The sequence below is a fragment of the Theropithecus gelada genome, chromosome 8, assembly GCF_003255815.1.
Source record: "Theropithecus gelada isolate Dixy chromosome 8, Tgel_1.0, whole genome shotgun sequence".
NCBI classification, from domain to species: Eukaryota; Metazoa; Chordata; class Mammalia; order Primates; family Cercopithecidae; genus Theropithecus; species Theropithecus gelada.
The window spans coordinates 6537571-6553434 of NC_037676.1; positions in this window are offsets into that span (position 1 = coordinate 6537571).

Consider the following 15864-nt stretch of genomic DNA (forward strand, 5'->3'; position numbering starts at 1 on the left):
TTGACATCAGAAGTTTTGTCTATTTTATTTATACATCTCCAGGACCATAGCAGGCACTCAACAAATACTTTTTGAATCGATGATGTATGAAAGAGGAATTTGCGGGGCACAGGTTAGTTTTTGGACAACGTATCGATCCACAGGAGGGATACTTTTAAGCATCAAATGAGAGATATCTCACCCATTTCCTTCTTATCTACCTTTTCCTTCTTTCTTACATTCAGGCAATGATAAACCAAATCCCTCGTCCAATACCATCTTTGTGAACTAACACCATTCTGCCCAAAATAAATTTTAAAAAGTTAATTACGGAAACATAAAACTCGAAGACTTTTATTCAAATGACTGTCACTATGATCAATCCTGATGACAAAGGGTTTTTTAAATAAAGCATTAGGCAATGAGAGAAGATCTGAGGCATCAAAATTTTCATAAAGTCTCAAAAAATAAGTCAAGAAGTGTCAACAACAGGTCTGTGCTACAATGTTTTCCCTTCAATTTCTGTTCAGTATTCACTTGCACACATTTGTATGCTGGTCACTAGAGAAGGTAGTTGCAGAAAACATATTATTATTTGGCTAATATTTATTGAATACTTATAATATAATGGAATGCAAGGTGGTTGTCGAAGACTTAAGAGCAAGCAGGAAATAGCCTGTCCTTCCTCAGAGCTTACAGTCAAGGCAACTTCCCCAGACCAGTTTTTAGGATATGTGTGTTTTAACTTGTTACTATATGAAGAAAACACAATTAAAATGATCTGGTATTATGATAAGTATACTCTGAAATGAGACCTTTAGTGGACCCTACTATCAGTTCCTAATCGCTCCTAAACGAGGGAAGTTGAGGACCCTTTAATTCTGTGGCCACCAGCGTTGCACTCTCTTCTCTTTGCGTTGGCTCCATCCTGGTCCTCTTCTGTTAGACGTGCATGACTTCAATCCCACATGATTGCTTCTGCTCTATTACTAGCTCAGAGCTTACCCTATCGGAACTGAGTCTTCATTAACGGATTTTTATGAAAGTCTGTTTTTTTTCTTTTGAATATCTTCTGCACATTGCTGGTCATAGCCATATCAAACCAAAGGTTTCCTCTTTGCCTCCTCAACTGGAACACTAAGTGGTTGCTCCTCTAAGACATTAGGGTAATACAGCAGGGTTCAATTTCTTCTGGCAGAGAGAATCTTCCTCTAATGGGAAGCCAGAATATAAAATGTGAAGCAGCACAGAAAAAACACAAAGTATGGGAGGCTGCTGCCAGGAAATGCACCATGAATCTGCTTCACAATAATCCCTTGATCTGTGATTCATCTTCCTCATCTGTAAGATGATGCTAATGAAAATTTTGTGCAGAACAAAACAGAGAATATATTTTGTAAAAATCTATTCACCAAGGTATCATACAAAGGTGGTTATTAACTTCACAAATAAATTCATATTCTTCTCAGTTTCCACTGATTCTCCTATGAAAGATTACTTTAAATCATGAAGCTTAGCTTTTAAAACTGGCAGACAGGTCTCTATCCAGGATCAACTATATAAAAATTAAAAAAGGTGGAATAGTCAGTTGAATTGAATTCAAGAAGAAATGAAAAGTTATCTTCTTGATTGGCAAAATAATACTACTGTCCACTTGTGATATCTGTTATTACCATGAGAACAAGATTTCTTTTAGTTTGTTTGCCTTTTTTTTTTCCGTAATAAAAGAGTTAAACCTGAAATATTACTAGGGAACGATAACACAGTATCTTAACTTCTCAAAAAATGTATAAAAGAGAACAGACTTTGAGAAGGGAAGTATGAAGTCTATCTTGAGGACATCTGAAGGCATAGGATGAGTGATAAAGGAGAAGGAATGAGGTATAAAGGTGCAGGGTCTAAAGTCATAGCCTTATCAAAGAAGAGTGCAGTCAAAGCCACCTCCGGAGGCAGCCACCATCCTGGTCTCTAACTTCCTTTATGTCTTGGAACTAATTCCCACTTCTCCCAGGTAATCTGCTCCTCCGCTAGAGTTCACCTCACTCTCTGGTTTCTCCCACTGTTTTATCAGAAGAAAACCATTACACTCAAAATCATGAGTTCCTTCAGGATTTATGCATCCTTCAAACCATTTCGGAAGGTCTGCAAAACATCAGGCACCGGGCTAAGTGCCAGAGACCCGGAGACAAACTAAGCAGAAATGATCCCTGTCTTGAAGCATGAAGTGTAGCAGGAGAAACTGATGTTCGTATTCTCAATGAATAATTAGCAGGGAATTGATATGTCAGGACTTTACCTGCATTAACTCTTTTTCATCATCATCGTAGCCTCATGAGTAATGACATTATTGTCATCATCAGGTAAGCAAACTGAACCCAAAGGCATTGAACAATTGGCCCAAATTTATATTGCTACTAAGCAAAAAGTCCAATGTCCAAGCAGTCTGTGGTCTTAATCTGTTCCATAGCACTTCAGTTTTAAAATAAATAGTAATGAAATTACCTCACAAATGTATATAACATGGCATGTTTTCTGTTGCAAGAAAAGTGTTAAGTACTTTACTGTAGATAGTCTTTGATTTAAGTATCATTTTAATTTGCAAAGTAATTTTATATGTGATTTACTATTGAATCTGTGCAAACACTTTATCCTGTATGACAGGTTTTTTTATTTTCTTACTACATGCAAAGATATCATCGGAGAGGATTTATGAATCACAACACACACAGCAAATCGAGAAAAGCTGTTTTCCGACATTACATCTACAGTCCATCATCGGTAGATTTTATTTAGCCATGCCCTTAATTTCCAGGTATTAGTTGTGTTTTGCCAATACTAGATTAATTACATGCAAAAGAAGCCATGAGTGTATCTGAGGATGAATCTTTATGAGGAAAGTAACTGCAGGCAGAGGAAGAATATGCGATGAGCCTTGAAAAGGACTAGCTTATTATGTTAGCATAGTGTGCATTTGCAACTCTTGTCTTGAGCTTCTATTCTAAATATAAAAGTGGAAAACCATAAAAAGCCTTTAATAACTACTGGTATGGTTTGGCTCTGTGTCCCCACCCAAATCTCATCTTGTAGCTCCCATAATTCCCATGTGTCGTGGGAGGGTCTGGGTGGGAGATGATTGAATCACGGGGGCAGGTCTTTCCTGTGCTGTTCTTGTGACAGTGAATAGTTCTCCAGATCTGAGGGTTTTAAAAATGGGAGTTTCCCTGCACAAGCTCTCTCTTTGCCTGCTGCCATCCTGGTAAGATGTGACTTGTTCCTCTTGCCTTCTGCCATGATTGTGAGGCCTTCCCAGCTGTGTTGAACTGTGAGTCCAATAAAACTCTTTCTTTTGTAAATTGCGCAGTCGCAGGTATGTCTTTATCAGCAGCATGAAAACAGACTCATACAACTGCTGTCATTAATAAATGCCATTGAGCAAGTGTCATTGATAATCAAGAAAAGAGAAACTAGAAGAGAGGAAGAGAGGGAGAAAAAAAGAGAGAAAGAAAAAAAATGATCCTTCCTAGACTCCTATTGCTGACCTTACAACCAAAACACACTAAACATGTAGCTTCCAAAGCACACAAATCAGGTGGAGTGACAGGAAATCCCATAGACGTATCTACTTTGCATAAACATTCAAGAACCACTTCAGCAACTGTCCCACTGTGTCAAGTAGACAGGGCTATTTTCCTCACCTTTCTTTCAAAACATGTTTATTAAAGTAGACATTATATTTTATTCTTGCAATTCTTTCAGAATTATCCATTTAGATGCAGGTTGATAGTCTTCAGAAAACACATTTTTCTCATTAATTAAATGCACGCCAAACCCAACTTCCATGTAATACAGCTCAAGAAAAAGTTACTGAGCAAATACTATGTGCCAGACCCTAAGGGTAAAAAGAAAAACATCATTCATATCCACTAGGAGTTCACAGTTAGGAACATAAATAGGAAACATACATTTATCTGCAATATGATGAGAACTAGGAGCACAAAGGAAGATTGTCTTAGGAGCACTTTGCTTGTCAAAGTGTAATGGTCACAAGTAGTGGAAAGAAGAGATAATGGTCTGGAAAACCTCCCACAGAGAAAGCTGGACTGAGACATGGAGGAGGAGTTGACGCATTTGCCTGGTGAGGAAAGGAATTGGGGTAGGGTGTGTTGAATGGCCAGAGCCCTGGGTTGGGGCAATAGCAGGTACAGGGCACATGGCAAAGTTTTGTGTGGGAGATCAATGAGGATCAATGTCTGCAAAGAAAAGTCAGTACATGCCACACTGAAAACATTTTCAGTAGGATTTTGGGAGGAAATTGGGAGAATAACTTAAATTTGCAAGTGAAATGGCAAGGTGTTTAAGATATCACTCCGAAATTACTAAAGATAAAAGATGAGAGTTACGTAAAAAACACATATCAGTAAAGAGCTTTCAGCTGCACTTAAGCAGAAATTCTGCCTGGTCTCAGGTTAAACAAAAAGAAAGAAATTGTATGTCCTGGCAGGATGATTGGCTGGGCAGTATGATCAGTGGCCTGCAGTTCCTGTTATTGGCTTTGTCTCTGGTGCATCAGCTTTGTCTTCAGACTGCTTCTCTTCCTGTTGCAATCAGTGTGAAATACCAGTATCCACATCCATGTACAGAAGGAGAGGGGGAAACCTCTCCCACAAACCTAGAATAGAAACACGTCTTCTGGGCTCATTACCTTGAGACTATCAAGAGTTTTCAGAATAGTGCTCTGTGCTGAACATCTTACGCTTGGATTCCTGGCCAACTGTGGTGAAAGGAATACAATCGCGATCATTGGCTCAGACAACTGGAACTTACTCCTGCACCTGGCAGGGCGGAGAGGCTGCAGAGCCACATGGCTTCCATGGGTTATAGAACAAATCAAAGTTCTGTTACAAAGGGGAAAAGGATGCTTGGTAGAAAGCAGAGTGCCCAGTTAAGTCTGTAACTAATGGATATGTGTGTGTGTGTGTATATGTGTGTGCATATATATAATATATTAAAAGGGTTAGGGTTATGATACATATATATAATATATATAAATGCAGTCCACAATTACTGGTTAGTTGTAGGCATAATATACATGTATATATATATACACACACACACACGCACACATATACACATGCAATCTGCAATTATAGTGTTAGTATTTAGTTGGTATAATGTGTATAGTCATATATATATATATATACAGTTTGTAACTACCTGTAACTAACTATATGCACACACAGAGAAAGAGACTTCATATATATATGAAGTCAATAATTACTGATTAGTTATCTAACATTATATATATTTACATATATATGCAGTCTGCAGTTATTATTTTGTTAGTACAATTTATAGAGTCTTATATATGTGCAGTCTGTAACTGAGTTTAGTTTGTTAGTTCATTGCGATATATCTACATGTATGTGTGTGTGTGTGTGTGTGTGTACATGTAATTATCATGATGTTCAGATATGAACAGAACCTCTTAAATAATTTCCTTTCTTTCTTTGGCAGCACAATCTTCTGTTACAAAAGAAGCTTCATTATCCCCTTGTATTTGCCATTTTTCTCAGTGACTTTTCATTTTATATTTTCACCCTCAGGGACAGGAGCCTTAATGCAAGCAAATTTACTCATGAGTGCTGTCATGGGCTCCACAAAACCTGCCCTGAGAGAGAGAATCTATTACGTCTCTTTCCACAAGTTTACTGTTTGGTATTCCTAATTCTTGTTGCGTACTTTCATCCAACCTCTGAGTACTTTACACAGTTTTCATTTTTGTCATTGAAACTTGGAGATCTGACAACGTTTTAGTGTTTTCTCACTGGGAGCTTAGGAGAGTCTGGTCAGTAGAAATCTAATATTAGGAGGTTTTTATGATATAACTGAGCTTGGGAAGAATGAGAGGCGGTAGAAAGTCGGTACAGGTGACTACACCTGGGAGATGGGAAAATGGCAGTTAACAAACCCTTATCATTCTTGACCCATTGTTAATTTGAATGTCTATGCTTTTTCTCCCCCTTTTTCTTTTCCTGAAAGTGATATGTCTCACAGTCACTTGGCTAAAATCTACTTCGCTGTCTCCCTACCCACCTACAAAAGGCTTAAGAGGGACATGCCTACGGTTTTCCATATTGATGTAATGAGCTGATCACAAAGAGATTAGGGCCATATTTGACTATATATTGCAAAATAAACTGCAAGAAAAATTTCAGTTGCTTGAACTGATGTCAAGCAGTGAAATTAGTCAAGTCACAGCAGCATGGTTAGCCAAACCACAACAAGGTTGTTCCCCAGGGCTAGAAGTTGGTTACGTTCAACCCTCATAAACACAATAAACATATTTCTAGATTTATTTTAGCTGAGGCTGAGTTCATGGGGAGAAAAGAAAAATTTAAAAAACACAAGAAAACATTCCTTATGAAATCCCACAGAAGACCTAATTGACTCCTTCTTTAACTTCAGTATGGAAGATAGCATTTTAATTAACCTCAAAATAAATCTATTATATCTGAATGTGGCAAAAAGCTGCATTTTGAATGTATCACATTTTGAAAATTTGTTAGCATTTCGTAAATTCTGTAAAAATTATAAAATGTATTTTGTCTGTGATTATATATTCAGAAACACTGAAGCAGTGTCTGTCTAGAAAATTCATTTAGACTTAAGGATTTTGCTTATTGAGCAAATCCGCCCACATTGTGAGCAATGGAGTGTATCCATCTGCATGTAACAGTTTGACTCTCACTGAGGAAGAAAAGAACTTACTCAGACTTATATTTGGTAAAGTAGCAGTTAAGCATATGGATAGATCAGATTACAAAGTAATAGGACTTAGGATGATAGAAACCTTAAAGAGTTCATTTGATCCTGACCTCTGCCTTTAGGTCGGAGCGTATTCTGTTTGGCTAAACCAAGGACCTCCAAGGAGGAATCCAAGGATAATCAGTAATATTTTGAGAAAAGTATTTCCTATGCTAATTTTAAGCCAGCATTTCTCATATATGAACCCCAAATCCTTCATATAGGAGCTGTAAGCTCCCTTCCCCTTTGATACGACACCAACCTAAGTCATTGGTTCTTAACCATTTTTGTGCCACAGACCTCTTTGGAAATCTGATGAATCACACTCTTAGCATATACATTTTAAATATAAAATTTTAAAAATACAGTTTTCAATATGCTGCTCGAAATTATACACTATTATATATAATAATTTTAGTATATATTAGTATATAATTATATACTAAATATGTATTATATACTATATAATTATTACTCTATAATTATATACTAAATATAGTCATATCTTTATATATTGTTTACTATATAATATAGTAGATAACAGTATTATATATACTGTATATTATATATGATATTAAATACTATATACTAAATATATAATTATATAGCATATGATTATATAGTAATAATTTAGTGTATAATTATATATGTAGTTTATATTAATATATGTTACTCATATACTAATATATACTAAACATATAGCAGCTAGTTCAATAACTACTACAATAATTGTTGGTTGTTAATGAAATTTCTTGCCATGTGTGGTAATTATGACATAATAGGAAAAATCTGTGACTTCTCCTGATGACACAGTCAGAGATGCCTCTCCCGTCACTCTAATTTGTTGTCCACATTCATATTTAAAGCATGCTAAATTTCAGCAGGAGATCACGGATATAAAGCCTAGAAAGGCACGGTCTTCCTGGCCACATGCACACCCTCCCTCGGTTAAAGACCTTCTGATACTGGTGAAGAAGTGTGACTGCTGCCCTTTGTGTGTGTAGCTTTGATTTATTAAAAAAAAAAAAAAAAGTTTATAAAATAGCGTCTTGGTTAAGGCGATTTTGTGGGAGATGACAAGACACGCTTCAAATGAATTGCAGATTAATGAGTTGTTTTATTGAGACAATGCTGGAGAATCTTATAAAATCCTACCAACGAGGTGGTCCCCGCACAGGCCTCAGGGAAGGCAGAATGAGCCCAGCCAGAAGTCTCAGAGGCCAGTGGACGTGAACCGTTACTCCCAGCCTGTGCCTGTGGCTCCCAGTTTCTAGACTCCTTCTCTCTACCCACAATCTCCATCTACATCTCTTCGCACACAGCCCCTGACCTCCTCCCTCTAGCGCATACATTTCTATCTGCATTTATCTGGTTTCCAATGATTATCTCCATCACTCACACCAGTTTTTGGAGAGAGGGAACATGATGGCCCAGTGAAGCCATCTCAAAAGAAGTCTCCGTCCACCCTTCAGTTCCCAGGAAAGCAGGACTTCACATTAGAAGACTAGATTTTGGAATTCTACCACAGTTTGGTGAAGTATATACATCTTGGGGAAAGAAAATTGTTATGAAATCCTCAGATTTGAACAAATTGCACATTAATAAGAAATACACAGAGAATTTTCTCTGATGTAACCAATGTAACATCGCTCAGGACAAAGTAGGTTAGCTTGAAGTTTAGCCAAACAGTCTGGGGTTAGAATACAGTAAAAGTATTTAACATGCAATGCAAGCTCCAAAGCGTTTGCACAATGCCAGGCACAGAGCAATTGCGAAGAAAATGTATAGGTATCATTAGAAATTATTTTATTTGGTGAATGACCTTAACTCTGGGAGGATAATCCTGGTCTGTCACAAGTTTAGACTCCCTGCTACGAGAGAAAGTACTGAACCTGAGGATTAAGAAATAGAGATCATGCAGCAACTCTTACGGTCTTACGGACACCAATATTCAGATAAGACTCATGACTTCTCTTAAATATTGAAAAGTTTACTGCATTGGTTAGGTTATGGTAGATCTGTATTGAATAAATAGAGTGGATGTGTGTTTGTGTGTGTGTGTTTGTGTGTGTATGTATAAAACGGTGCCATACTATGAGTTATGTCTAACCTGATTGTGTTACCTGAAAGTAATAAGTGAATCTGCTTATTTTTGTTCTACGGCCTTTAACAGAGCTAGTTGATGCTTTGTTATACCAAAGTGATGCTACTCATTGTAAAAACAGATGATTATGAACTTGGCAGTGTTGTTAATACACTTAAGTATCTAAATTTGAATCCCACTAGGTAGGAGAGAGAGGTTCACATTGAAACTTACCTCACATAGCACATTCAGAGAGTAGGAGAACACTGCAGTTTTCTGATTGGCTTCTCTTTTATTCCCTATGTGGTTCTCAGAAAAAAAAAGTTTTAATTCTATGTATGTATGTATGTATGTTTGTATGTAGAGTTAGAGTCTTACTCGGTCACCCAGGCTGAAGTGCAGTGGCATGATCTCAGCTCTCAGCAACCTCCACCTCCCAGTTTAAAGTAATTCTCCCACCTCAGCTTCCCGAGCAGCTGGGATTACAGGTGCGCACCACCATGCCTGGGTAATTTTTCTGTTTTTGGTAGGGATGGGGTTTCACCATGTTGGCTAGGCTGGATTTCATCTCCTGATCTCAAGTGATCCATCCACCTCGGCCTCCCAAAGTGCTGTGATTATAGGTGTGAGCCACCGCACCTGGCCCTCAGTTCACTATTGTTAGACAACTTATTCCTGAATGTTGTCTCTAGCAATTACCTACAATTTCATTAAACATTCAAATATTTAAGCCCTCCTTAAGATCTGGTAATTGAAATTACTAGGGAATGAGATTGGGAAGCTATATTTTTAAGGAACTACCCAGGGTTCTTACGCCCAAGAATGTCTGGGAAACACCATAGTAGAACAAGGCTGGTGGGTTCAGAGATGTGGAGAAGAGCAGCATAAAGACTTACAGAATCTGCCAGAACAAGGAACCGCAAACTTTAAAAGCACAGAAAGCCAGAGTACATCCTGACCAAATCTTGAAGAAGTAATGTCATCAGCGTACCCATCAAGACTCGTAGAACTAATACCAGTCTGAGGGAGAGGTGACAGATCCTAAGGAGGAACAAAAACAACCACAAGGAAACACAACTTCAGCAGGGCACGCTACGTATTCAACGGGGTGATTTACTCAAGAAATGAGCAGGATAATAGTCACAACCAAGATCTGCTCCATAATTTTGAAGGCTCTGGGTGAAATGAAAATGCAGGACCCTTGTTCAAAGGTTGTGAATTTCAACACAGCAATAGGGGCACGCAGTAGATGGAGCGTGGAAGCCTGCAGAATCCGGGACCTATGTGGCTGCACAGAGATGGCCTGCTGAGAACACTTACCTGTCAGAAAAGGAGTAGCCAAAACACCTAAAGTAATTTCTATCAGTCAACAAGAAGAAGACCAGTAACTTAGTAGTCAATCATCAAAGGTTGTGTACAAGCTCACTCAACTGGATGTAAAACTGTGAACGCTCAACCTTATTAGCAATCTGGAGATTAAATTCAAACAACTGTACTATTTCATACACATGTTAGAAAAGAAAAAAGGATTGTAATGTTCAGTGTCAACAAGAGTATGAAGATATAAAACTGTGTAATGAATACGTCGTGTTTAGAAAGTGAAAACTGACAGTGACAAAAATGTTAATGGTATGCAGAATTTCTGCCCAAAAATTTCAATATAAGTATCTACTCAATATAATCAGTTGGTCACAAGATAAAAAAAAATAAAAAATTGTTCATGGTGGCATTACTTATAATAAAGAAACAAAGTAAATGTTAATAGAAAAATAAATAATTTGTTATATTACTATAGATAAATATAGAGCAAATGAAACAATAAATTTTGAAAATAATGTTGAATAAAATCAAATTATAAAAACTATACAAAATATGGCAAAATCCATGTACACTTTAAAACAAATAACACTACGTTTTATACTTAGGTACATATACAAATAGCTAAAACGTAAATCATGCCCTTGGGGTAAAGTCAGTGTCAATGGTGAGACATAAACATTTCATGATTTATACCTTCATAAAATGAAAAATGTGCAAGAATGTGTCAAAAATCAAGTTTGTCAGCTTCAAAATTGACCAAAGATTGCGGCTACCCATAGAGCATTTAGTCAAGAATTTTTATTCATTCATCAGTTGGTGAGCATATAAATTGTTTCAGTTTTCCACAACTGTGAATCATTTTGCTGTGATTCTTGTGCAAGTTTTATACGAACATATGCTTTCATTTCCCTTGTGTAAAGACCTGGGAATGGAATTGTTGGGTCATATGGGAATTCATTTCATATGTAAGTTTTTGAAAACTTGTCAGTGTAGGCTCCACAATGGTTGCACCATTTTATGTTCCCACCTGCTATGTATTTGGATTTCCATTTCTCTACATCCTTGCCAACACTTTTTTATTTATGATTTTTGTTTTGTTTTGTTTTTGAGGTGGGGTCTCACTCTGTCACCCAGGCAGGAGTTCAGTGGCGCAATTTCAGCTCAGGGCAGCCTCTACCTCCTGCATTCAAGTGATCCTCCCAGCTCAGCCTCCAAAGTAGCAGGACCACAGGCACGCACTGCCACACCTGACTACTGTTTGTAGAGACAGGGTTTTGCCATGTTGTCCGGGCTAGTTGCAAACTGCTGGAGTCAAGCGATCTGTCCTCCTCGGCCTCCTAAAGTGCTGGGATTACAGGAGTGAGCCACTGTGTCCAGCCTATTCATGTATTTTTATAATTATGGCCATTCTAATGCGTGAGAAGTCATGTTTCCTTGAGTTTTTATTTAATTTCACTAATAATTTTTGATGTTGACTATATTTTCATGTGAATGTTGGGTATTTATGTATTTTCTTCAGATAATTATATATGCACATTGTTGCTTATTTTTTAAAATTTGTTTACTTATATTTTTATTGTTGAGTTATAACAGATTCCAATGCAGTGTGAATCTAAGTGTCTTCTCAGATAGATGGATTGCAAATACAGTCTCCAATTCTGTGGATTATCTTTTCACTTTCTTGATGGTGTCCTTTGAAGCAAAAGTTTTTGTTAATGATAAAATCAAATGTATCTTATTTTTCTTCTGTTGTTTGTCCTTTTGGCTTCCTACATAAACAATTATTGCCTAACACAAAGTTAAGAAAATTGACTCCTGCATTCTCATTTCTAAGAGGTTTGTTGGTGGTGGTGCTTTTTGCTCTTACATTTAGGTATATAGCTATTTTGAGTTAATTCTTGTACACAATGTGAAGTAGAGGTCCAACTTCATTCTTTTCATATGGATATTGAGTAATATAATAGTTTCAACATCATTTGCTGAAAAAACTATTTTCCATTGTAAGGTCATTTGCACTTTTATTGAAATAAAATGACCATGCATGTCTTATTTCAGTTAATTCACTGATATTCCATTGACCTACGTGTCTGCGCGTATGCCAGAAGCACACGATCTTGATAGCTATGAGTTTATAATTTTTGTAATCAGAAATAGTTGTCCTCCAACATTGTTTTTAAAAGGTTTTCTTGGCTTTTCTGAGTTCTGTGCATTTTCATATAAACTTTAGAATCAGCTTGTCAATTTCAGCAGAGTAGGAAGCTGGGATTTTTAAAGACACTGCATTGAATCTTTAGATAAAGCTGGAGAATTATACCGCCTTAACAATATTAAACCTCCTATATCATGAACACGAGGTGTTTTTCCACTGTAGTCTTCCTTGATCCCTTTCAAACATGTTTTGTACATTTTTAATATACAGACCTGAACTACTTTGCCTATTTTTTTGTTTGTTTTGTATTGTTTTGTTTTTGACAGTCATCTTGGGCTTAGGATTTTTCAGTAAGTAAACACAGAGTGCGATCAAATACAGACAAGCCCTGTGCATGAGACTTTTCAGCAGAACTTCCAGAAAGATCAAAAATGGAATACTGTCTGAGAAGGGGGTATCTGGGAAGCTCCAAACCTATTCTGTCTCCTCTGGCAGCTGATTGTCGGCTGGTTTTGACAGTTATCTCAGAATGATGAGAGGAGAAATAAATAAGGCAAAGTTAAATGGCACAAAGTGAATCACTTTACCAATATTCAGCCATTTCTCTTGAATGAATACTACTCAGGTTGTTGCAAGTCTTTGGTGAATATTCAAAACTCTGAAAAGTGGCATTTGATAATTTTGTTACTCTTCTCATTGTTTTTATAAAGAAGTGGATTTTCAGAAGTCCTTACTCCACCATTTCAGAAATGGTTTACTATTCTCTATATAGTTTTTACTGTATTTTATGCATGCATTTATTTTATAACATATTATTTTCTATATATAGCTCTTAGGTTATCCAATTTGAATGAGGTCATAAACAAGGGAATAGCAGACATCTATTGACTGTTCTGACTATACATTGGAATCACTTAGAGCAGGGGTCCCCAGTGCCTGGTACTGGATTGTGGCCTGTTAGTGGCTGGGTTGCACAGCCTGGGGTGAATGGTGGGCAAGCAAGCAAAGCTTCATCTCTATATACAGCCACTGCCCATGGCTTGCATTACCACCTGAGCTCTGCCTCCTCTTAGATCAGTGCAGCAGCACTAGATTCTCATAGGAGTGCAAACCCTACTGTGAGCTGCACATGTGAGGGATGGAAGTTGTGTGCTCCTTATGAGAATCCAATGTCTGATGATCTGTCACTGTCCCCCATCACCCCCAGAAGGGACCATCGTGATACAGGAAAATAAGCTCAGGTCTCCCACTGATTCTACATTGTGGTAACTATGTAACATTAATAGAAATAAAGTACACAATAAAAGTAATGTGCTTGAATCATTCTCAAACCGTCCTCTCCCTCCCCATTCATGGAAAAATTGTCTTCTATGATACTGGGCCCTGGACCAAAAAGGTTGGAGAGCGCTGACCTGGAGGACCTAAAAAAAATACTGACCCTCTAGCCATGTACTTAAAGATTCTCATTTACTTGCCTCAGGTTGAGGTTCAGATTTTTTTTTAAAGAAAATTTCTCAGAGGAATTTAATGTGTAGCTAGGTTTTTAAAAAAGTAATTGAGTTAAAGAGAGCAGGGAGCTGTGGATTAGAAAATGCTCACACCCCTAGAAAAAGTAGTGGGCACTCAAGGAGAACGATAGAAGGAATGAAGAGCAAACCCCTCAATCATTAGCCTTGACATCTAAGAGATGTAACTAGACAGGTATAAGCAAGGATAAGCTACAAGTCCATATAATTATAAATAACTTTATAATTATAAGTAATTAGAAATATAGGTCCACAAAAAATAAGAATCTTAAAATTCTCTAGTCCTCAGAAAGAATGGTATTTGGAAAGTGTTCTAACAGAAGAAAGTAGGAAAATCTTAGGGATGGGGGGAAACAGTGAAGCAACCACCCCAGGGGGAGAACAGAGCTCTCTGAAAACTTAAAATACCTTCTTAAAACTGTAGCTAGCTCATCTGTCAGAAGAACAAACTGAGACAGCACTTGATGTATGGGGAGCTCCTCATATGTGTATAAAAGTTTAAGGATATTGGGATGATCAGAAAGATTAAATCAAATCCTCAAGTCATCCGTATGTTGCAGGACACGTACTGCTCTGTAAGATGCAGGTGTGCCACATGCCATGGAATTCAAAGAATTTGGTTTCCAAGGTAAGGACAGCAAGGTGGACTTTGTATGATTTAGTGATGGACTGAAAGAGAGGGAGAACCAAAAACTAGGGGAAAACCAGAGCAAAAATGCTTAAAGACCAGGTACCTGGTTAAAATATACTTTAAAACTATTCATGTAGATATTTGGGTGAACAAATAATTTCAAACATTTTGAAAAAAATTAGGTTGGCTTCAGATTTCAGGTTAGTAGCAATATAGGAGACAATGAAAAAACATCAGTAAAGTACTAAAAAGGAAATGAACGAAGAGTCCTATCGAAGTGGTCGGGTGGGCAAAAAAGATCAGAGAGAATGTGAGTGTTCTCATTCTTTGTATTTTTTGAAAATAAATGATACTGCCCAAGGGCTGAATATCAAGAAATTAAAGACTACATCTAGCATTTTAAAGGATGGAGGAAACCTCTAGCATAACTAAAAATAAATATAATTTAAAAACAAATCAGAGACAGGAGGGAAGGGGCCTTGCAAGGAAGAGTTAGCATCAAATGTTCTCCTGTTCAAAAGCGTGGAATTATACCTATTTTATAAAGTGCTAAGATTTGGAGTAATGTGTTTCAATTTACAAAGCTCATTATTGTAAAAAATTAGACTATTAACTTTCCAAATTGCTGGCAGGAAAATGTGAGCCTCTGAACACAGACATTGACACCAAGAACAGAAAGTATAAAGTATAATAGGAAAAATGACAAAATGCAGCAATATGACAATCGTAGAAAGGCAACAATAAAGTCAAGGATATCATTTTAAAAAGAAATATAGATTGATAGAGATAAATTAGTACATATTAAAAGGAAAGGGGACTCGGATTGGCTTTAAGTATAAATCCCATATATGAATGGTAGAGGCAAAGTGAGTGAAACGCTAGAAAAACCCAATAGTGGATGTCTAATGAATAGAAGACCTGGTGATGCCAATATCAGCCCAGACTGAGTTAGACTGAAAAGATGTTTAAAAGTCAAACGACATTACCATATTTGCCAGGTCCTAGCAGGAAATGATTGGCTTATACAGACTGAAGGAATGTAAGAAGTGTTTGATAAAGGAAATATTTATCTAAGTCGGGGCAGCATGAAGGAAAACCGAGGGAAAGAATCCATTGGCCAGGCACGGTGGTTCAGGCCTGTAATCCCAGCACTTTGGGAGGCCAAGGCGGGCGGATCACGAAGTCAGGAGTTTGAGAGCAGCCTGGCCAACATGTAAACCCTGTCTCTACTAAAAATTTAAAAATTAGCCAGGCGGTGGTGGTGCGAGCCTGTAGTTCCAGCTACTCAGAGGCTGAGGCGGGAGAATCACTTGGACCCAGTGGTGGAGGCTGCAGTGAACTAAGATCATGCCACTGCACTCCAGCCTGGATG